Source organism: Balaenoptera ricei, chromosome 4, assembly GCF_028023285.1.
Source record: "Balaenoptera ricei isolate mBalRic1 chromosome 4, mBalRic1.hap2, whole genome shotgun sequence".
Classification (NCBI taxonomy): domain Eukaryota; kingdom Metazoa; phylum Chordata; class Mammalia; order Artiodactyla; family Balaenopteridae; genus Balaenoptera; species Balaenoptera ricei.
This window is the reverse complement of record NC_082642.1, coordinates 141,829,809-141,853,071: the sequence shown is the minus strand read 5'-3', so window position 1 is coordinate 141,853,071 and position 23,263 is coordinate 141,829,809. Positions and strand designations below refer to the sequence as shown.

Genomic DNA, 23,263 nt, shown 5'->3' with positions numbered 1-23,263 from the left:
GGTAAAACATATTGAAAAGCTGTATTAGCTTCTGAGGGTTACTGTAACCAAGTCACACAAACTGTGTGACTTAAATAACAGAAATTTATTATGTCACATTTCTGGAGGCTAGAAGTCTGAGATATAGGTGTTGGCAGGGTTGATTTCTTCCAAGGGCTGTAAGGGAGATTCTGCTCAATGCTTTTCCCTTGGCTTTTGATGGCTGATGACAATCTTTGGTATTCTTGGCTTGCAGATGCATCGATCTCTACCTCCATGTGGTGTTCTCCCTATATTTCCTCACATAGTCTTCCTTCTGAAATGTCTGTCTCTAAATTTCCCCTTTTATAAAGATACCAGTCATGTCGGATTAGGGGCCACTCTACTCCAGTATGACCTCATCTTAACTAATTGTATCTGCCCTGACTCTTTACAAATATTGTAGCATTCTGAGGCATTGGAACTTAGGACTTAATGTAAATTTTGGGTGGAACACACAGAGGCTGATTTTTGAACAATGTCTCAAATAAAGTGAAGGAGTGAGCCATGTTGATAAAGGGAAAAGAGCTTTCTATTCAGAGGAAAAAGTCAGTGTAGTGACCCCACAGTGGAACTGTACCTGGTGTGTTCTAGAAACTCCATGGAAGCCAGGGTGTAGGGTAAAGGAATGGGAGACTGAAAGGAGGTGAGCTTAGAAAAGAGACCCAGAACCAGAAGGGTAGGACCTGGCAAGCCATGGGAGAGTGTTTGTGTTTCCCCTGAATGAAATGGGGAACCACTGCAGGTTTTCAACTGAGAAGTAATAGGATCTGACTTAGGTTTAGCAACATCACTCTTCTTTAGCACTATTTGGGAGGGCAAAATAAGAAATAGGAAACCAGTTAAGAGGCTACAGTAGTAACCCAGGTAAGAGATGATGGTGACTTGGGACAGAGGTGTAGTGAAGACACATGGTTCCATTCTGGATATATTTTGAAATCAATAAGATATACTGTTCAGTGTTATGTTCATGTGTGGCTGAACCACACTGACTCCATTTTATTAGCTCCATCTTAGGCCCACAGTCCTAGCCGCTCCCCTTTCTGCACGACTGAGCTTTAGCCTACTCAAAAGAATGCCCCCAAGCCAGATAAGTTCCCTATCAACTTTTACCCTTGCCTTCATATGATATGAAAACTAGAAGAATGCCTTTTGCTGACAGAGATGGTTAATGGTTCATGAGGAATACATGACATGCCTGGGGGGAGGAAAAGCACCCTGGTTCCAGTCAGTGTAGACATGCTTCTCCCTTAGTAGTCAGATTCTATTTTTAGCTTTGGCCCCTTTAAATCTCCCTGTATCCCTTTTGGCCATAGAATGCAGCTGCAAATGCCTTTCCATTGTCCTCTACCCTATCCTGCCTATATGTAAGTTACTTACAATAAACCTCATAATTGCACTTCATAGAGTTGCCTGCTTCATATTTTGGTCTCAAAGTTTCTTCCCAGTTCAGAGGATATTATTAAATATCTCTACCATGTAACAAGTCAACTGTATGTATGTGGGGCTTGAAATAAAAAGAAGAAGCAAAGATGATTCCTGAAATTAGAACAGAATTTCTCTCTCAGGGGATTTTTAAAAATATTTTTTTAATATTAAAAAGATATTGGTTACAGATACAAATGCATTCACTTTTTACCCCTAAATACCCTCTCTGCAAATAAAGTATGCAAGGACTTTTATTTAAACTAGAAACAATCTTCAAACCTGATCTTCTTTTATGACATGTCAGTTTATCTGCAGACAGGATCTTCTCTCCATTCATGTTAAGACTTTGCATTCAATAAAATGAAGCATTTCTCATTGTTGTATTTCTCTGTTAGATATTATAGGATACTTTGTATAAAGCTCCCAATATAAAAATAAATTGAATTGGTTATAGTCTTTATCACAGAGGATAATTGTTACCAAAAAGAAAATCAGCAGGTAATTATGTTTGTATCCCTATTTTCAAACTGGCATGCATGGAATTTTCTGTGGGAACAATGAATATACAAACTATCATAACAGTTCAGATCTCTGTTATAACTTTTACTTCTTATTACCTTTACCTTGGCTTTAAATAAAATTATCCTTTTTCCCATATTAATAAAGATTAAGATTTATTTTTTAAAATAAACTATTGTTTACAAATTGTTTTCTCATCTTTTTTCATATGAATAGAATAACCTTGGATATACAATTTGAAAAGTACTTAAAGGACAAATATTAAAATAATCACTTTATATTTGGACAGTGTTTGGTTCCCTAAGGCTGTCACAACAAAATACTACAAAGTGGGTAGATTAAAGCAATGAAATGTATCATCTCATAGTTCTAGAGTCTAGAAGTCCAAAATCAAGGTGTCAGCGGGGTCATGCTACCTTGAAATCCATAGAGAAGAATCCCTCCTTGCCTCTTCTTAGCTTCTGTTGGTTTGCTGGCCATCCTTAGCTTTCCTTGGTTTGCAGCTCCAGCACTGCAATCTCTGCCTCTACTGTCACATGGCAAGGCCTCTTGTGTGTCTGTCTTCATATCTTCTTCCCTCTTTTTATAAGGACTCCAGTCATATTGAATTAAGGGCTCATTCTACTCCAATATGAATTCATATTAGCTTATCTAATTATATCTGTAATGACCCTGATCTCGCTGCCTTGACCAGTAGTGGCTTGAAGCAGGATATCAGTTCCCCAACCAGAGATTGGAGTCAGGCTGCGGCGGTGAGAGCACTGAATCCTAACCACTAGGCCACGAGAGCCAGTGGCTAGTGAGAAGGCCCTGGCTTGTCTGCTTTGTAAATATGAATTTCAACAAAGAGACAGAAAGTGGTGAAACAAGTGAAGTGTTTATTAGGAGGAAAATAAGTATATGTGAATAGGCACACATGGGCGGGCTCAGAGAGTTGCGCCTTAGTGGTAGTTTAAGTTACTTATGTGGGACACTTCTTCCGTGTTTCCTCTGGCCAATCATCTTGCTTTGCCTGACTCTGAGTCCATATTTGGTATAACTCAGTGTCTTCCCCTGTGTGCACGTGTATCTCTTAGCCATGATGGATTCCAGCGCAGAGGCCTGTGGGAAGGTTGACATCACCTATTATGGGGTGCTGTTTCCTCCCTTTTTGACCCCCGAGGAGCCCTTCTGTGCATGGGTAGTCAGGAAAGTCTCCTTGACCTCAAGAATGAGAAATACGTGGTCTCTTTATCTTTTATCTGGGCGGGACTCAGCTCCTCTCTGCCTCTGCTATTATCTTTTTCTTGAAGTATCTGTCCACAGGGGACAGACTTCAGCTGCTTCAGCCTGGGGACCATCTATCTTCTGCCTCAACCCCATTTCCAAGTAAGGTCACATTCTGAGGTACTAGGAATTATGGCTTCAATTTATCATTGGAGGGGACACAATTCAACCTATAACAGGCAGCATATGCCTTTTCTCTGCAGACTGTAAATCCATTTCTTCTAATACAAGTTTTATTAGCCATACTATGACTTCATTAATAAGAAAAAACCCTAATTATTTTAACATTTGTTGAAACAAAGTCAATACAAATTCATTATGTAAGAGGCTTACATTTATCTATAAGAATGGATTGACCTGATATTTTTGAAGTTCATTTTTTTCAATAAAACTTTTGAGATATGATCTTAAATGAACATGCACACTGAGAAGTAGGACTTTATATGAGTCAGTGTTCTCCAGATAAGCAGAATTATTAAAATGTACATATAGTGAGAAGGAGATTTATTATACGAAATTGGCTTACATATTATGGAAGCTGAAAAGTCCCAAGATCTGCAGGGTAAATTGGAAGGTAGGATTTCCCTGGCGGTCCAGTGGTTAAGAGCCTGCACTTCCACTGCAGGGTGTGTGGGATCAATCCATCAATGTGGAACTAAGATCCCACATGCTGTGCGGTGCAGAAAAAAAAAAAAAAAATTGGCAAGGTAGAACCCAGAAGAGCTTATGATGTAGCTCTAGTCAGAGTCTGAAGGCCTGAGAACCAGGAGAACTGATGGTGTAGTTCTAGTCTGAAGACGGGGAGGCTCAATATTTGGGAAGAGCTGATGTCCCAGTCAAAATGATGTCCCAGTTAGAAGAGAATCAAACAGAAAGAATTCTCATTTACTCAGGGAGGGTCAGTTTTGTTCTCTTCAGACCCTCAACTGATTGTTTGAGGCTCACACACATTAGGGAGAGCAATTAGCTTTACTCAGTCTACCAATTTTAGTGCTAATCTTATCTAAAAACACCCTCACAGAAACATCCAGAATAATGTTTGACCAAACATCTGGGAACTCCATGGCCGAGCTGACACATAACATTAATCACCACAGATTTTATTAATTTTTCAAATGACAGTTAATTAAAGTAGCATTGCTGTGGAAAGATGTTGACTTCTGCTTTTTGGCACTCTGATTGAAGGATGGGTAAAAAACTAATGATGAATATAATCTTCACCTATTGATTACCTACTGTATTTTCCAAAATGTTTTCCATAGTGGTTATATTTATATTCCCACCAACAGTGTACAAGGGTTCCCTTTTCTCTGCGTCCCCACTAACATTTGTAATTTGTGGTCTTTTTGATGATAGCCAGTCTGACAGGTGTGAGGTGATATCTCACTGTGCTTTTGATTTGCATTTCTGTGATGATTAATGATGTTGAGCATCTTTTCATGTGCCTGTTAGCCATCTGTACATCTTCTTTGAAAAAATGTTTATTCAAGTCTCTGTCCACTTTTTAATCAAGGTGTTTGTCTTTTTGATATTGAATTGTATGATTTGTTTATATATTTTGGATATTAATCCCTTATAGATCATATCATTTGCAATTTCCATCAACAGATGAATGGATAAAGAAGATGTGATATATATATATATATATATATATATATATATATATATATATACACATATGCTTTCAATTTAATTGTGTGGTTGTAAAAAAAAAATCTCAAAAACAAGACAGAACCTGTTAAGGTAGACTATAGTATTACTCTCTATTGGTTATTGATCACTTATTTCAAAATTAATGTAATTTGAACATTTATAGAAAGAAGTTCTCTCTTCTACCAAATGTCTATTTTTTAGTCTTTATTTTAAATGAGGACTTAATTACTGCCTGTCAAAGGTGCCCAGGTGTCTCTGTCCAGCCCTGACATAAAGCTTTAATGACAGGCAGTTCCTAATTAGATTAAGACCATTTTCCTGAGTTTTCACTGAGCTGTTTCCAATTTCTATGCACTTGCTTTCTGTTGAAATACATTATCCTGAGAGAGGATCATTTCTGAATACAAAATTTACTTTTCTTACACCTTGATATTTAAGCTATTTATCACTTCCATCTATTTTCTTTATTTGTTTTCCACATTTGAGACCCCGTTTATGGTTTTTATTTATCCTGTTTCAGAAGTTATAAGAAATTAATGAAAGCTTATTGTCTTTAATATAATAATATTTCATCCTCTGTTCATGTTTAAAACCAGGACTGTTTTTTTTTTTTTTTTTATCCTGCCTTGCAAACGTCTGGCAAAGTCTGTGCCATTATTTTACGTGGCAGACCACCACTTTTCAATCTGTCAAGCACCAAACTTAGATAAAATAGAAAAAGGAACCAATCATGTGCAGAAATAAGATATGCATCACCATGGATCTGAATCAGAATTGCAACACATAGTTGTGCTTGGACCTGGAACAGCAGGACCGCTGGACTCCAGGACAGAAACTAGGAGATACAACGGAGATTATAAATCATTTGGTTTGACGTCCCATGAAGCTCTCTCAGCTGGACCTAGAGATGCAGTGTGAATCCTGGGCCTTGAAAACAAATGCTAGAGTCTCATGACCACTGAGAGGCTGGTGCATCCACTGAGCTCTTCCTAGGATGCTAGAGGGAGTAAGAATAGGGGGCAACTGCGCCTTGCCCACGTCATCTGCCAACATGGTCACTAGATCTGCAGAATCCCCAGTGATAAGATCCTCAGCACACCAGGCTAACATCTGGTGCTATAGTGGGGAGCTGGGAGTTCAGATAGAATAAGCAGACATAGAAGCATGATTGTAGAGGAAGGAAAACACATATGCTCCCCCCACAGAACTACTATTCATTTTTAGCACTACAATAAAACATTCTATGCATTTATCATTTTATATGTTAGATTTTAGCATTCTGTTATATAAGAGGAAGTACTATATCATATAAATGAAGATCTCTAATGATTTTTGAAAATACCTTACAAATATAAAGTAATGTATTAGAGAAAATAATGCATATACACATTAATGCTTATTCAGAAAATATTTGAATATTGTTTTTTATTTAGTTTTTGATATCTTGCCTGCTTATAAGTGAACAAAACAACAGCTTTTTGCTTGTACTGAACTTTTATTTGTGAGGGTTTTAAATTAAATTTCTTATTAGTGCTATATACAAAGAGAGAATCATTAATATGGCTTAGTATTATGCTGATGAAATCTCAACCTATAGAGAAATAATTCATAGAAAAGCAATTCTTAAGGCACATTATTCTTAGGCAAAAAAGTTTCTCTTATACCAAAGTGAAAACACTTTATCTGTTTTTTTTATTCACTTTCACTCTATACACCATTTTAGATGATATATTAATGTCTTCTGAGAATAAGAAAAAACTTTAAAACTTAGGTTTATCTTGCAAATGTTTGCCTAGAACTATATATATGATAATAAGGTTTATATTCACTGAATATTTAATTTACTTTGATAGCATCAACTTTTATTTGCTTTTGTCTATAATGACAAATATTATTGTCAACAGTGTTTCCTTTTTGGTAAACATTTTAGTACATGTATCTAGAACTACTGTATTTTTACTCTGACATTAGTCATTGACTTTCAAATATATCTGCCTTTCCCAAACCAAACACTGAATCCCACTCAGAGTAGTACTGTGACACAAGGTTGTTTGAAATTTTTAAAGGATTCTATTAAACGACTGAGTTAAATTAATTTAAAGGATAAAATTAAAATATTATTTAAATTATTTGAGGGAAACACAGTGGCATCTATTGGAAGCTGCGAAAACTGCTAGCACAAAGTAATTTATAGTTTAAACATCAGATCACTAAATTTCTTTCTATGGCATCTTACCATTGTGAAACTGGGTTTTCAGTGATGACTAAGACAAAATGGAGAAAAACAATGTAGAAAAGAAAACAAAGGTGACAGCATCTAATCTGAGTTGGAAGTTTACTGATAATTGTTAAGAATACTTTTTAAGCTGTTAGGCTTAACTAATATAAATGCAACTTTTAGAATTCCCTTTGGCCCAGGGTTGCTTTGAAAAAAAAGTTAAATACTAAAGAATGCCTTGAACAGAGAAGATTTGGGAATGTGCGAAATATACAGAATGTCATTCGTAAAGTAAATGGATTTTTAATAGATGCTTGTTTTGCATTCAATCCAAAATAAAAATAAAACATTTCCTTAATGTTGTTAGTGGCTGCTACTACATTTAAATCCAATAAATATCCCTTTTAAAAGAAATTGACAGCACATATACACACAACTGTGATGAGATTTCTATAGATAGATACTGTGTGATAAGAGCTGTATATCCCATAGTCACACACATGCACACACACACACACGCACACACACACAGAATGACTCGATACCAGTTGTGGCCTCTTGGACTCCAAGACAATGGAGAAATAAGGCGTGTCCAGGAAAATATCACACTATATACAAAACTAAGTAGATAAAGATAATTATAAACACAAAAATATTTTTTTTCTTGTTCTGCTCCTACATACTTTATGGGGATTAGACCCCCCACCAACATATCTCAAATAATCCAGAAAATTCCAGGAATTGGAATCTCCTCATACATCAGTCTCTGTAGGTATTGTGTAGCTAGTATCAATTTCCTCCCTGATTCCACCCGGGGTTTTCTATGCCTGGAGTAACTGCTAAGGCACTTATATCTGACAAGGTGGGAGCTCCACAGTGTTACTGGTGTCTGAAACTGGCACTGATGTCTGTGCTGAGGGCAGTCTCTCTGGAAGCCCTAAAAGCACTAGCGTGATTGCCAGTCCTACCAGGGTCAACAGCTGACATGTGCATTCACCTTGACTCTCAAAGTCCCATGATGATGCTAAAAATATCTGTTTTTTAAAAGTATCTTGTGCATTAAATGCAAACCCATTTCTCTAAGGCTGAGACGCAAGGGCACTTGGTACAAGCCGAAAGGAAACTTGAGTAATGAGCCCTATATTAAGTATGACTCTCCAAATCCAAGCTGTATCTTTATATGTGATGCATATCTTAGTGCTCAACTGCTTTTCCCTTGAGATGAAATGTTTTCTGGAATGATCTACCTCTCTCTCTTTCTTTTTCTGCCTCTGTCTTTTTCTCTCTCTCTCATATATATATATATACATACATATAAATATACATATACAAGAATATACATGTTCATAGCTCTCTGGGCAAATACAAAATACCTATATAGCATGCCTGTGTCTCAGAGTACTTTTATCTCAAGATTGCATTTAAGCATACATGTACACACATGGACATATATATACATACATACATATATGTACATATGTTTAAATTCGAAAACAAATCACTCTACATTTTGATAGTCTGTGAATGTGAAGATGTGTGTTTGTGGGAAGGATTCTGTCTTGCTTCATTAGTAGGCATCAGGCAGGCTGCCTGCTCTCTCTCAGGCTCAGTACTTCTGTCCTGAGAACCCTCATAATGGAGTGTTCAGTTAGGGAAACATGTAAAATCACATGTGAGGTTGTAGTTATGAAGAAGAAACATCGCTTGTCCTTATTCTAAGAAGTAGAGTAATTTATTCATGAAAAATAAAAATTTACAAGCCAACAACTTTAAAAGAAAATAATAGAAATGTGTTTTTTACCTGAGAATAACATTTTGAGAATGATTAAATTTAGAAAGAGACTGTAAACCTCTACTGGTGTGTAAGAGACATCTATAAAAGCCAATGTCAGGGTGTCACTCAGACATGACTGTGTGTTATGTCAGGTGCACCTATGGGCTAGAGAGTAGGTAAGAAGTCCCTAATTACATCTGACAACAGTCTATGCATAAGATAGTTGACAATATTAACCTGTGAAATCTACATAAAGAGGGATAATGTCAGTTCCAAACATATGTGGGAATATACATACACACATATATTCATACATACATACTGCAGGATATCAGGCTTTGCTTGAGATAAAATGAATAGGAAACTCATTATTGTTTCTTTTTTGTGGGTATCATCATACTTTTAGAGATTGTCTACAATAAGTCTGTCATCAAAGACAGAGAACATCAGAACTGAGACATAAAAATTGTTGCTTTCCAGTGACTTTGACCTCGGGGTCTCCGAAATTAGGAAAATGTAACGATGAAGCAATTTTCCTCTTCTCAGAGAACTGTTTAATGGAATCTTCGGTCTGCTCTTGTTACTGTCAGGTTGGAGCATCTTTCTGTTTTACTCTACTTAATATTTTGCCATATAAACAAAAATTTAATTTGAATTTAATTATAAAAATAAATTTAATTACCAATGTTGCCTGTTGATAAACATATCTTACTCATGGTCTTCTGTAATTCACCTCCGTGCTGCTTAATGAATAATTGATAGCATTTATTTTGTCACAACTTCTGCCTGCTCCATGGGAAAATTAATTACTTTTATGAGGAAGCTGACGTAGGATAGCAAAGCTCTCATAAAAGTTCTAGGTTGTGGTGTTGGCCAATATGTTTTATTCACAGCTTCTTTAATCCAGGTCAGCTTTATTCGGGGTCACTGCTCCTGCCTGCGGTTCTGCCACGTGGTAGGTGTGATGAGTAGATTTCAGACTGGAGGGCTAGAGCTCATTCCTGCTAATAAGTTGAATAATTGCTCCAGGAACATTTTTAATGAACTACTCAAAGTGTTCATCTTAATTCTGTCTTCAGCAGTCGTCTGATTTTGTCCGTGCCTCTGACGATCAATTTCTCTAAGGCTAAAAACAAAGTATGGAAAAAAATACCAGTTTCCAGTCAAATCTGCCAGTTTTCCTCTGGTAATTTTTTTCTTAGGTAGCTAAACTTAAAACATCTTTTAATATCTCATAATAAGAGAAATATTTTATATGTTCATATAATTTTAATGCTTATTTTTTTCCTGTTAGGATTAAGTCTTTACATGGAATTAATTGCTTTGTGGGGTACAAGATTAGAATATAAATTGATATTGTTTTCAAGGCTAGTAGTGATACTGCACCAGTTAGTGGAAACTACTCTGTTCCTGCACACAGCCCTGGAGCGCTACACTTGGGAGCCTCTGCTTCCCCCTACATTGTTCTTAGGTGAATTAGCACACAACCTCAGGATTTAATTTTACCCCGATGTGAGTACACAGGAGTGCATGTAGCTTTAGTCTGGTCAAATGCTAGGCTTACCAGCTTTCTGGTTTGCTTCTGGATGTGGAAATAGGACAGCAGGTGACCTCTTTCCTTAGGCCAGGCAGTTCACTTCTTATCTGGCACAAATAAAAACCGCTGTGATCCATAGACTCTGACAGGAGATCAGTTTGATAATCTGCCATGATATGAAGTTCTGCCTTTCCCATAAAATTATAAATATAGGACTTAGTTTTGCATTCAAAAATTTTATAAGTCTCAGAGCAATTTTTTCAGAAGATGGTGGGTCAGAAGCTCTGAATTCGCTGAGATGTCCACAATGATCTCTGCAAGGATTATTCAGCTGATGATATGCCTTGTCTATCTTTTACTGCACAATGCTTCCATTCCTAAACCGATTAGGAGGGGTTAGTATGCTGTCAGCTCAAATTTGCCCCAGTTCTATGGGGGGCAGTCACACATTACCAATATGACCAAATGAGTTATATTCTGGTAAAATTTAGGTTAAAGAGACTCTCCTCCATGATATATATTTGGAATATATGAAAAGCTATAGCTCTGGCATCAAGTAATGTAAGGAGTTTGATATGTCATGTGATGAAAGAGATTTTCACATATTGAGGTGTGGAGAAATCATTCTGGCTTATACATAAGTTAACTTGAATTTTATGCTAACAAAACAGCCTGTCTGTGGTCTATCAAGCATACATTATTCATCTGCTTTAATTATTAAAGAAAAAGGCACATTGGCGAAAAGTGAAGAATGTCTATGTTCAAAATAAAGATTAAATTCCTCCCTTCCTGAGACACCAATGCTGATATACTCCTTCGATGGTAAGACTCCTTTCCTAGGTACCAAGGCCATACCAACTCACTGTGTACACGCTGATCTGTTTTTTTAAAAAACCTTAAAGGAATGTATTCCTGACTTGTTTGATGTTCTTTGTTCTGACAAGACATAAAACTGTGCTAAAACCCATGCTTCACCGGAGCAGTTTGTCAGAGCTATCTGAGAGACTGTCTTCTGGGCTATAGCCCTCAGTTTGGCTCAAATAAAACTCTTTTCTATTCCTATTATTGATTGCTTATTGATTATTTGTGTTGACACATGTAACTTTTGACTCCATTGTGGATTTAAATGATGGAGTATTTATAGCCAAACTAGATTTTTAAAAATCTAGTTTGTACAAGCATCCTAAAACTTCCAAACAAAGCTGTCTGGTAAAAGATAGTTTAAAATTTTTTTCTGTTCTGGTGAGAAAGTTTCCAGATGGATTCTTCAATCATTTTGAGCTCATTAGGGAACTAACCTTTTAGTAATAACAATTGTTACCCTTCATGAATAATTGGAGATGTATGTGGATGTCAAGTTAGCTACACTAATGAAAGACTTTAGGTATTTCAGATGACTGGGAAATAGAGTTTAATCACACATTTGGTGTTGTCAAGATAAAAAAAAAATGTTATCTGGAGCCTGGAGGTTTGGCTTCAGGTCTACAATATTTTAAACAAGGGTTTCTCAACTTCAGTGCTATTGATAGGTTGGGCTAGATTAACTCTTTGTTTTGTGGGGCTGTATTATATGTTTCACGACATCCTTGGTCTCTACCCAATAGATGTCCAGTGGCAAACCCTTGCCCCAGTTATGACAATCAAAGAGTTTCCAGACATTACCAAATATCTCCTGGATGATCAAAATCCTCTCTGGTTGAGAACCCCTAGTTTAAACCAAGCTTGATTCAAGGCACCTGGTAGTGACCCATGATTTGGAGGATGGCTACACGGGACACAGAACAAGCAGGGAACCAAAGTGTGTGTTTCAGGAAACACTCTAACAGTGTAAGTGCTGAGAGAATGGCATCAATCTCCCTCAAATATTCATAGTGACCAGGGATCTGGACCTTCAGTAGAACAGTTGTTGGGACCTGCTCTATGTGGAAAAGAGAAGCAATGGTAACACAGATCGAACTCCAGAGTCTATGCAACAGGAGACTGGATGTCAGCCTAGGTGTTACCCTGTGGAGGTTCCCTTTCAGAGATCATGATAAAGGATTCAGAGGAAGTATTTTCAATTAAAAAAAAGTAGATGATTTGGCATTTTGAGTTTATGGATCTAATTTATTCCAGTTATACTTTGAGGTCCTTATGTTAAGAACCATGAGTCTTTATGCAACATTTTCAAGCCATTGTCAAAGAGTTATTTAGTCTATGACTATAACCTTGGTGTATGGTATTCATGGATTACATTGACTACCTAGGTAAATTCCAGAATATTTCAACCTCAATAGCTTATAAAAGGAACTGTCAAATTCAGCCAAACAATAACATAAAAAAATATGGTGAAGGTATAAAATTTAATGACAATTTAAATCTCAATGCATCTAAAATCATTTTCTAAGTGATGAAACAGAGGATAGTGGGGCCCTGAAAATGGTCAGATCACAAAAGTTCAAAACAGAGAGCTGATCTCGTCGTCCATGTAAGACTCTACTCAGCCCTAGAAAGGCATTCTCTGACCATTCTTCCTTACACTTCTCTCAAGATACAGAAGAAACAGAATAAAGCTCAACTCTGCAACTGTAGCTCAGAGGTAAAAAGGGTTTCATATGAATTCATCTGGGATAAATTGAGAGAGATAGATATTAGGATGGCCAAAAACTTCGTTTGGGATTTTCCATAAGATTATACATAGATAGATAGATACATAGATAGGTGATAGACAGATAGATAAGACAGACAGAGAGATAGATAAGATAGATAGATGATAGATAAGATAGATAATAGATAGGTAAGATAGATAGATACCTATTTACACATGAATAGAATGAAAAGAAATAAGAAAAAAATTACAGGAAAAGAACATTAAAAAAAAAGTGCAAAGGTTTTTTTTTTTGGTTTGTTTGTTTGTTTGTCTTTAAAGTAAAATCATGGCAAATAGCAACCTGAGAAATATTCAAAGAAAGGCATATGGAAATTAAATAAAAATTTTATTTAAAGTGAAAGGCTGTACTACAGGACTTGATTTAGGTATTTCCACAATGGGCTTTATAACAGAGCAACCCAGTGTTAGGAAGACCACCCTCTCAGGTCAGAAAATCATAGGCCTACCTCACAGGTACAGAACTTTTACCATCAATCTTATAGCATATCCAAGACCAATTGAAAACATATGACATCGGTTTCTTTTTCCCATTAAGTGCATATTTTATTGTAACTAATTGACACAGGTATTTTAAAATGCAAAGCTGTGAATAAATTTTGTTGACGGTTAATCATGCTGGTCTTTGTATATGAGCATGAGTACACTCTATCCATCCTGAAGACACACAGTTGCTGAATCATGTTCATTTTAATATAACAAGACATTGTAACATATGTAATATAACATATAACATATGACATCTTTGAGCAGACAAAGATTAACAGAAAATATAAGGGAAAAGGAGTAGATTACATACACTAGTGCCATATATATATATCATATATATATAGCTAACTAAATGATCGATAGATAGCTAGATAGATAGATAGACCATTTGCTTGGAGAGAGTAAACAAAGGAGGAAGAAAAAGACAAAGAACACCAAGCTAATGGACACTCTTCCACTTAGATGGAAACTTTAGGAGTGGTGGTGAGTATGTTACCTCTTCTCAATTTTCTACCCCTACTCTTGACCCAGCAATACTGGAAGCCTAGGGGAGAGGCCTTCTTGGACAAACAACTTGGAAGGGGAAAATCATCCTATTAATACCTATGAAAGATCTAAGCAGGGAAAAAAAATGCAGAAAATATGTGTCATGTATTAGACTCTAAAACCAGTTTCAACAGTGATATCATATAAAAGTGATAAGCCTAAACTAACTCAGCCTTGATGAGCTGGGATGTGTACTTTTTACTAAACTGATTCTGGTTACTTGGGTTTATGAACTACTTAAAGCCAGGGGTGTTTAGAAAACTCAAGAGAGAAATATTTACATTCTACAAAATTCTTATTATTACAGCAATAAATTTAAATGTACAACCTTTTAAAATTTAATTTTAAATAAAATTTAAAAATATATATATTTTTTAAATTTTCACCTTGAATTTATGGGTCAGATAATACCATTTATACATTTGCTAGAGATAAGTGCATATATCTAGATTACATATTAAATTTAAAATGTTTTAGAGGTGGAACCTAGAGACGATATCTTGCTAATTTGTGTATCCCCTATAGAGAAGACCAAAGTTTTTAATGTTTTATGAGTAGAGACTGTGCAGATTGCGGGAGGGTTATGCTAATAAGTGGTCAGCCAGTCCAGCTCATCGTAGATGCCTACTATATTTGATAATGTATATGTGTGTGCACAAGTGTATGTGGTTGGCATCAGCTAAGAGGTATTTACCCTCTTGCAGTCTTCAAAGTCTCTAGATGATTCATCAGGAGTGGCTTGTGCAACTCCAGCTGATAGACAGTGAGTCAGTGGCCTTGCTGCTTCTGCAAATAAACTGCCCTTCCCACTACCTGTGGGTCCCTGGGCAAGTTTTGTAAACTTTCTGTTCCTCAGTTTTCCCACCAGTAAAACTGTAGCTGTAACATTACCACCACTCACAGTACAAGACTGATATGATGAATTAATACATGTAAATTTTTTGCAACAGTGAGTGACATATCCTAAGTACTCAATAAATATCAGCTATTGGGTTAAGGATGAATCTAATACCATGATTAGAGATGAAGAGGAAAAGGACTTAGGTCTTATCTGTACTCTGATAATGCTCTTAAAATGAGAAATGTGGACAATTTTCCAATCATAAAGGAATTTGTAGCTATGTATCAATAGCAACCTGCCAGTTGCTTAAGCTCCATTTGAAACAAAAAGAGATTTACTGCTTTTGGGTGAAACAGTAATTCAAAGAAATGGGTTGTTGAGTACTTTGTAGGTACTTCTTGTCACATATCAGAATAACCTCTGTCATAGGATAAATGGCCCGTTTTTACCTAAATAAACATTGTCTCAGGTTCTGAGAATTTCCGGCACACACTGCAAAACGTCTTCCAAAATTAAGCTCAGAAGGACAGATGTGGATCTAAGCATCCTTGGCATCTTTGACTCTGATTATTAGAGTATATATTTATATATATATGTGTTTCCCCTTATAGAATTGGATTTCAGAATGTTTGTCAAATGCATTTGTTTATTGAAAAAATTGTGTATATTGATGAGGATATTTTAAGGACAAGGAAAGAGCACATTGTAGTGCCTCTAAGTTTTCTACTTGAGCAGTAGGAAAACATGCAGCTCTGAAAGCTTAATATGTACCAACTATTGGAAAATGATCAATTTTTACATCGATATTATATTACTCTCCTATGGCTACTGTAACAAATTACCACAAACTGGGTGTCTTAAAACAACTGAAATTTATTTTCTTACAGTTTTGGCAGCCAGAAGTCTGAAACAGGGCTTATGGGACCCAAATTAAGCTGTTGGCAAGTCTGTGCTTCCTCTGGAGGCTCTAGGGAAGAATCGATGTCTTGCCTTTTCCAGCCTGTAGAGCTGCACTCCTTGGCTCATAGCCCCCTCCTCCATCTTCAAAGTCAGAGGCATAGACAGCACCTCCTCTCTCTGACACTGCTTCCCTCTGCTCCTTATTCATGCCTTCCATTCTATTTGTAGTCCAATGTCCTTCAGCTTTCTTCTTCTAAAAACACTTGTGATGTCATTTAAGACCTACCTGAGGATAACCTCTTCATCTCAATATTCTTAAATTGATCACATCTGTAAAGACATTTTTGCATGTAATATAAGACTCACAGATTCTAGGATTAGGACCTAGATATTTCTTTGGAGAGGAGAGGTGCTATTTAGCTTACCACTAATATGAAAGTATCACTGGAAAAAAAGGTAATCTTTCAGACATCAAACTGTTAATCTGATTGGCACAAGCTATTATTAATAAGGCAAGGATTTTGAGTGAAAGCCCTCATATAGCTATAGCTTTGCTGTATAAATCAATAGCAAAAAAACAAAAACAAAAAGTCTACTATTTTAAAGACATTATTAAAACAGCCAATCAATGTAAATTGGTATAATCAATTCTGCCTTTTTTATTTCTGTTTATTGTAAAGTTTATTTATTTTTACAATTGCTTCCATTTCAACATTGGCAAGGACAACCACAGAAACAAACTTTTTATCAAATTTGTTATCATATCCTAGTATATGCCTAAATTCTTAGAAAATGCCATTTTATATTTGTAAACATTCACTCTGTTTAAACATACTTTGGGGTGATTTATATGTTCATACATGTAAAATAGATTCTAGGTAGTCAAGAATTAAAGCATCAGACAATCAGGAACAAAAGTTTGCAAATTAGCTTTGAATAGGATGTTTATAAATGAGTATTTTATTAATCAGTCTGGCATTCTGCTATAACAGAATACCATATACTAGGTGCCTTAAACAACAAACATTTATTTCTCACTGTTCTGGAGGCTGGAAGTCTGAGATCAGCCTCGTGGTCAGCATGCTCAGATGCCAGCATGATCAGATTCATAGTGAGGGCCTTCTACCTCTTTCCAGATCACTGCCTTCTTGCTGATTCCTCACATGGAGAGAGAGAGAGAGCTCTGGTCTCTTCATCTTATAAAAGTACTAACCCCATAATGAGGGCTCCACCCCAAGGACCTCATCTGAATCTAATTACCTCCCAAAGCCCCCACCTTCACATAGGGTTTCAACATATGGATTTTGGAGGAACCCAAATATTTAGTCCATAGTAAGTGGCAAACAATTATTCACTAAAAAATTTTGATTTCAGGAAATGTATTTTACTGCAGATCACTTAGGATATGTTGTTAGTATCTAAAATATTTGGGATCCATTATCTAACCTTTCAATATTAGCCTCCAACTTGTATCATTTCTTGAATAACAAGACAAGGGTAGACTGATTTTTTTAAATTTTTGAGAGAGATTAATGAATCAAAAAGAATGACAAGATTCAATATTTTTCATCATGGGGAGAGTATGTTTACTAATTATCAGACTGGAAAATTGAAAGGATACACTTCAGTTCATCCCAAAAATATAATATTACTCAAGTGGTAAAAGCTTAATAAATGTATTTTTGAGTGCACTACTTGAAAATTTGAAAAAAAATGCTCTCCTCCCCACAATGAAGGGGCTGTGATTTAGCTAATTCTTATTGGTGGTTTTTTCCAATGTTAGTAACTTTGTCATGTAGAGTAATTACAGAGTATAACCAAGTGGGTGACTATTGTATTAACTATGATTTCTCAATTGAATCTGTTAATTTAACAAGGAGTAAATGTCTAGTTCCTAACAATAACAATGGAGTTCTTCGTAGTACTTCACAAATACCCAGCCAACCCTTGTCAATTAATTTAATTTGCTTAGTGGAATTTAGATAACCTTCATAAAATAGTCTCTTGATTTATCTAGTCACGTTGTAAATAAAAAGATTAATCAAGATGTAATACAAAGGAAAATGAGTTTCCTTTTATAGAATTTCACTTGATTAGAAAAGGAAATAAAGTCTATAAAATGTGGTAGAGAAGTATTAAAGCTCCTTATTCCTATAGGGCATATATTCTGCTGCTTTGATTCATTTTTTGGATGAAGTCTATAAATAAAAGTATATGTAAGAAAACCACAGTATTTTCTCTTTAGATGATTCTAAAGTTTTCTAGTTACCTAGCAAAATTGGCATGCATGTATATGTATATATGCATATATGTGTATATACATAATATATGTCATGTTTCTGTATACATATATGCATACTGTACATAAATATCACTCTTCAAAACTTAAATAAATTTACCAGTTGTTGATATACAACTTTTCATGAAGGAATTTTGTAAGACAGATTAAAGACAGGAAGAAAACAAACTGCAAAAGAGTGCCTCTCTAACATCTTTCATCTCTAAAACATAAACTACATTCAGTCATCAAGGATAGAGATCTTCATCAAGGATAGAGAAGTGTAGTGAAATTGAATTTTTAGGTATTTTAGAATTAACAATGTAATGAGAGTGACTTATTGTGATACTCACACATGATGGATGAAAAATATCTGGTTGAGTTATTACAATTACAGCAATGATTTTGTCATTTTATCACAAAAAATAACCCAACATGACTCTTATTCCACTTGAATAAGATTACTTAAGAATGTGTGCATAGAATATAAAATCGGCTAAGGGTCTGCATTAGCTCATGGAGTATTAGGTGGCTCAATTCAACCTTTTCATGAGAATAACTAAAAGGTTTGACAAAATAATCAAGGCATCTTATTGGTGGTGTGAGATATAGCACAAGTACTGGGAAACATTAAAGTACCGAAAGCTGATTCTGCTAAGAGGGAAGGCATATTCTGATAAAAAGGAAAAAAAGAAAGAAGGAAAGAAAGAAAGAAAGAAAGAGAAAGAGAGAAAGGAAGAAAAAAAGAGCCTCAAAAATTGGCTGTCTTTTTGATGTCCTCCTTAGTCTATGGAGACTCAAGTTCAAGATGAGGGCGTAGCAAAGGAAGAAATTATGACAAACCTTCACTAACTTAAGTTTTTTTTTTTTTTTTTTTTTTTAGGTTTAAACAAGGAACCAGCTAAAGGATCCATTCTAATTCACTATTTTTTTCTAACTCTCCCTCCATCCATCTCCCTCTCCTCCTTGGCAACCACTAACTAAAGCTTGTATCCTCCAAAACTATGTACTAAGATAAAGATGAACCATAAGTTAAATAGCTCTAAAATGCACACTTATGGCCCTGTGTTGGATCACCCAAGTGATTTGGAAATCTTCAAATATTAAAATTGAGATAATGTAGTACTAGACTAATAGAAACCCCAGAAGACCTCAGGAGAAAGAAACTCTTTCCTCCTCTACAGGGGAAAAATAGTCTAACCTCAAGTAAAGAAAGGTTGATTGGAAATTCCAATAAATTGTTTCTCTAACATTATTTCCAATATCTGGTTGCTTGAAGGGAATAAGCTGATGAAGTCATGTAGAGACATGTGACCTTGATTTATATTTTGGGTATCTATGAGTCAAGATATTCCTTAGATAAGGAATGTTGTTGCTGCCATTGGCTGTATCAGGCAGACAGACAATTGTTAATGGCTCAAGATTCTATAAAAATATTGATGAACTAGTTGTTGGCCATGGCATCCAGTGCTAAGATGACTATCAGAAGTATCTCCAACTATGTTGACCCTTGGGTCCTGACCTTTATCATGGGCGTCTTGGTTAAGGGATGTAAAACAGCAACTCTGCAGTGGGTTTATCATGCATGATGGTAGTTGATACCATGTGTACAGTGTATGAGTATAAATATTTTACCACCTTAGTTACATTTACTCCTAGGTATTTTATCTTTTTGATGCAATTGTAGATGGGTTTGTCTTTTTAATTTCTCTTTCTGATAGTTCATTCCTTTTGATCATGAAGTATAATCCTTTTAATGTATTGTTGAATTCAGTTTCCTAACATTTTGTTGAGGATTTTTGCATCTATGTTCCCCAGTGATATTGGCCCATAATTTTATTTTTTGTGTGTGATCTTTGTCTGGTTTTGGTATCAGGATGATTCTGATCTTGTAGAATGATTTCAAAAGCATTACTTTCTTTGCAATTTTTTTGGAATAGTTTGAGAAATATAGGTGTTAATACTTCCCTAAATGTTTGGTAGAATTTACCTGTAAAGCTATCTGATCTTGGATTTGTTTGCTTGGACTTTTTAAAATTATTGATTCAATTTCATTACTGGTAATTAGTCTGCTCATATTTCCATTTCTCCTTTTCCTTCCTTCTTTCCTTCCTTCCTTCCTCCCTCTACCTTTCTCCCTTTCTTTCTCCTCCTCATTTAGTTGATATACTTTGGTGTAGGTATATTTCTAAGGTTCTTGCTCCAGAGAACATCAAATCAGTATGGTCACATTTAGGGGCCTCACTCTTTGCTTTATTGGGTTCAAAGATCCATCTGAGCTTTAGTGGCTGTGCTACAGGGGTGCCATGGGTGTGTTTTTCTACAATCTTGAAGATCATGATATTTGCTTTGACAGAGGCATAAGCAGCAAAATATTTTTGTAGGGTTCTAGTGAGTCATCTGTCTTTAGGAGTATGGATCTCAGTAATTCAAAAATTTTTTAATGAAAATTTAAATTATTTTATTATAAAAATTTATACAAAATAACCATTAACACAACAGTTAAAAGTAAAATTTAAACAGAATTAAGCCTGTCCATAAAACATTTCAAATGAAAAATAACAGAAACCTTATCAGCTTGTTTGAAATTATTCATCTTTAGATATATGATGCTTTATTTCCTAGACTTAAAACAGTGATCTCCATTACAATTAGTTAGGCTGTGAAATATTGAATATTATTTTTAAAAGACAAACAGATTCTTAAACTCAAGGATTAACAAATACTTGGAAAGTGATCACCAAAATCTTTGGGTATTTGTTAACAAAATCATAAATCCAGAATACAAAATCTACCTGAAGTAATCTAAACAGACACCAAATTACTTAAATGAAACTCAGTTTCTGAGATGGTATCAAGAGAAAATTAAAATCTTATTTATATACAAGGTTGTATACACAAATAGATTTTTGTCAATATACTTTTAAAAAACAAATCAAACCAGCCCCCATTCCTGAAAATCCTTTCTACACTATGCTGGAATTTAAAAGGACTTTTAATAACTTCAAAATTACATAGAAAAATAAGTTTTTTATTGTTGAAATTACAAATAATTTTTCTTTTGAACTTATAGAAGTTTGCAGTATTAAGTTCAAAGCTTCTAGAGAACAGTTCTTCAGTATTAATGCTTTTCTCCTCCTCATTAAAAAAGGGATGGATTCTATGAGGGGGCAACACTTAAATGTAAAGAAGCCATTCTCCCCAAGAAATTCCCCCTCAGAACCCAGACGTTGGCTTTCACAAATAAGCTCTTCACACAACTGTTTCTAAAGAAAAAGTTGCTACCAGACTACTGCGCTCACTCTCCTTATTCATTTAAAATCAGATTTTAGAGATATTCAGTGACAAACTATCATTTGGATGACTCTGTCTAAACATGTACTGATGTCAGACAAAAGAATAAATATCTGCTGATATCTGGAGCTAAATCTCAATCTAGAAAATAAGGATTTTATTTACTTGACTACTGTCAAAGTTAAGTGTTGATTCAAGTAAGATGTTCTATCTTGATTAATGCCATTACTCCATAAATAGTCACTTTTTCCAAAACTGCATTCAAATTTCATGTTGTACATTTCATAGTAAGAACCTAGATGGGTAGGTTCTGACACCTATAATCAGCACAGACTCTCTTTGAAAAACGATAATCTCATTTTAAAAAAAAGTCACAATTTGTGCTTTCTTCCCCCATTTCTGGACAAAGAACAGTCAGAAAAGATTTTAGGGTATATTGCATAGAATGACTCCCTCCAATAAATCAGCCCCCCAGAAACACAGGATGAGGATGATGTTTTACAATATTTCCTGTAAGAAAGTTAATTAAAAATTATCTTACACATATCTCTTTTTTTCAGAGCCTTCCTAACAAAGATTCTGCCATATAATTTCTATTAATAGCTCTAAGTGATGGGGAAACAATTTTTACTATCATGCAGACATTTTTAGTTTCTTTTTCTTGGCCCTCAGTACTGGAGGTAGAGAAATCTTAAAGGCTGTCTTGCATGTAGTGCAGAAAGGGCCGAAATTGCAGAATACTGACAAGCACACAGAACAGATGTAGCCTATTTCAATGAGATTTCGATGACAGAAGCAAGCGGCCCGAGTCAAAAAGAATTGGGGGTGGGAGGGAGGATTAACCGAGATCTCTGATCTTGATCAGGAAGAAAAACCCACAGTATATACTGCAGAAGGGAGGGTACAGTCTCCCTGTGATGTCACAAGCCTTTTGGAGGAGTCCTGAATCAGAGTCTAACACGCAGGCACCAATCAAAATATTCTGCTTCTGTTCTGCGAAGTTGACATTCATGAAGTTCATATATTGCAACACACTGTCTTCTGCAGCCTTAATCACCCAATATCCGATTTCATTTCCTGATTATCTTTAACCTCCTTGTTCATTCTCTGAATGTAGCAAAGAATTTTGGCGAGGGATCCTGCCAGCAGAGTTTCTATATGTTGACCCTCTATGTCACTCTTGGTCATTAGATCTTTGATCTCTTCAACAATAATTTCATTTGCTGCTGTTAACAACTCGTATTTTCCGTCTTCACTTCCTGAGGGATTAAATTCAGAAGAAGAGTTGCCAGAGTCTCCAAAGAAGTCTCCAAGTCTGCCATTCTTTCCGGGATATAAGAATAGAGTTTCTTGAATGTGACTTGCTATCACAGCAAGTTTGTTGAAACGACTCATGAATAAGTGAAAATTTCCTAGCACCATCACTGCATTTATGCATTTTGATAAAGTAAACTGAGATTACTTTAATGCTTGCTTTCCCCACCAAATTAGGCTGGTATCAACTACGATAACTAGAAGATTCAATTCATCTTCGTCTGAGACCATGACAGCCCGGGTCCCTCAGCACACAGCCACTTGCAGTCTCAAATTTTTAAATAATTATATCTCTTCAAATATTGACTGTTCTCCCTCCACATTTGTGACCATCCAATGAGCCCGTATATCACATAGGGCATAATTATTTCCCTTGTGTTTAGCATCTTTCATGGATTATGTTGGAATTGAGACATGATTCATTCTAAGATATACAGATAAGTCTGGGCTGAGACAGAAGACCCAGGGCCACTTTGAGGAGCCTCTAGTCCTATACTCCTGTCCCTAAATGTCATTTATCAAAACTTCTGACTTAGGTCAC

General features: G+C 35.6%; 1 pseudogene; it reads right to left on the bottom strand.

The window, feature by feature from the left end:
* Positions 1–22,041: 22,041 nt before the first annotated feature.
* On the bottom strand, positions 22,042–22,953 carry LOC132365518 (general transcription factor IIH subunit 3-like; annotated as a pseudogene).
* Between the last annotated feature and the right edge of the window lie 310 nt (positions 22,954–23,263).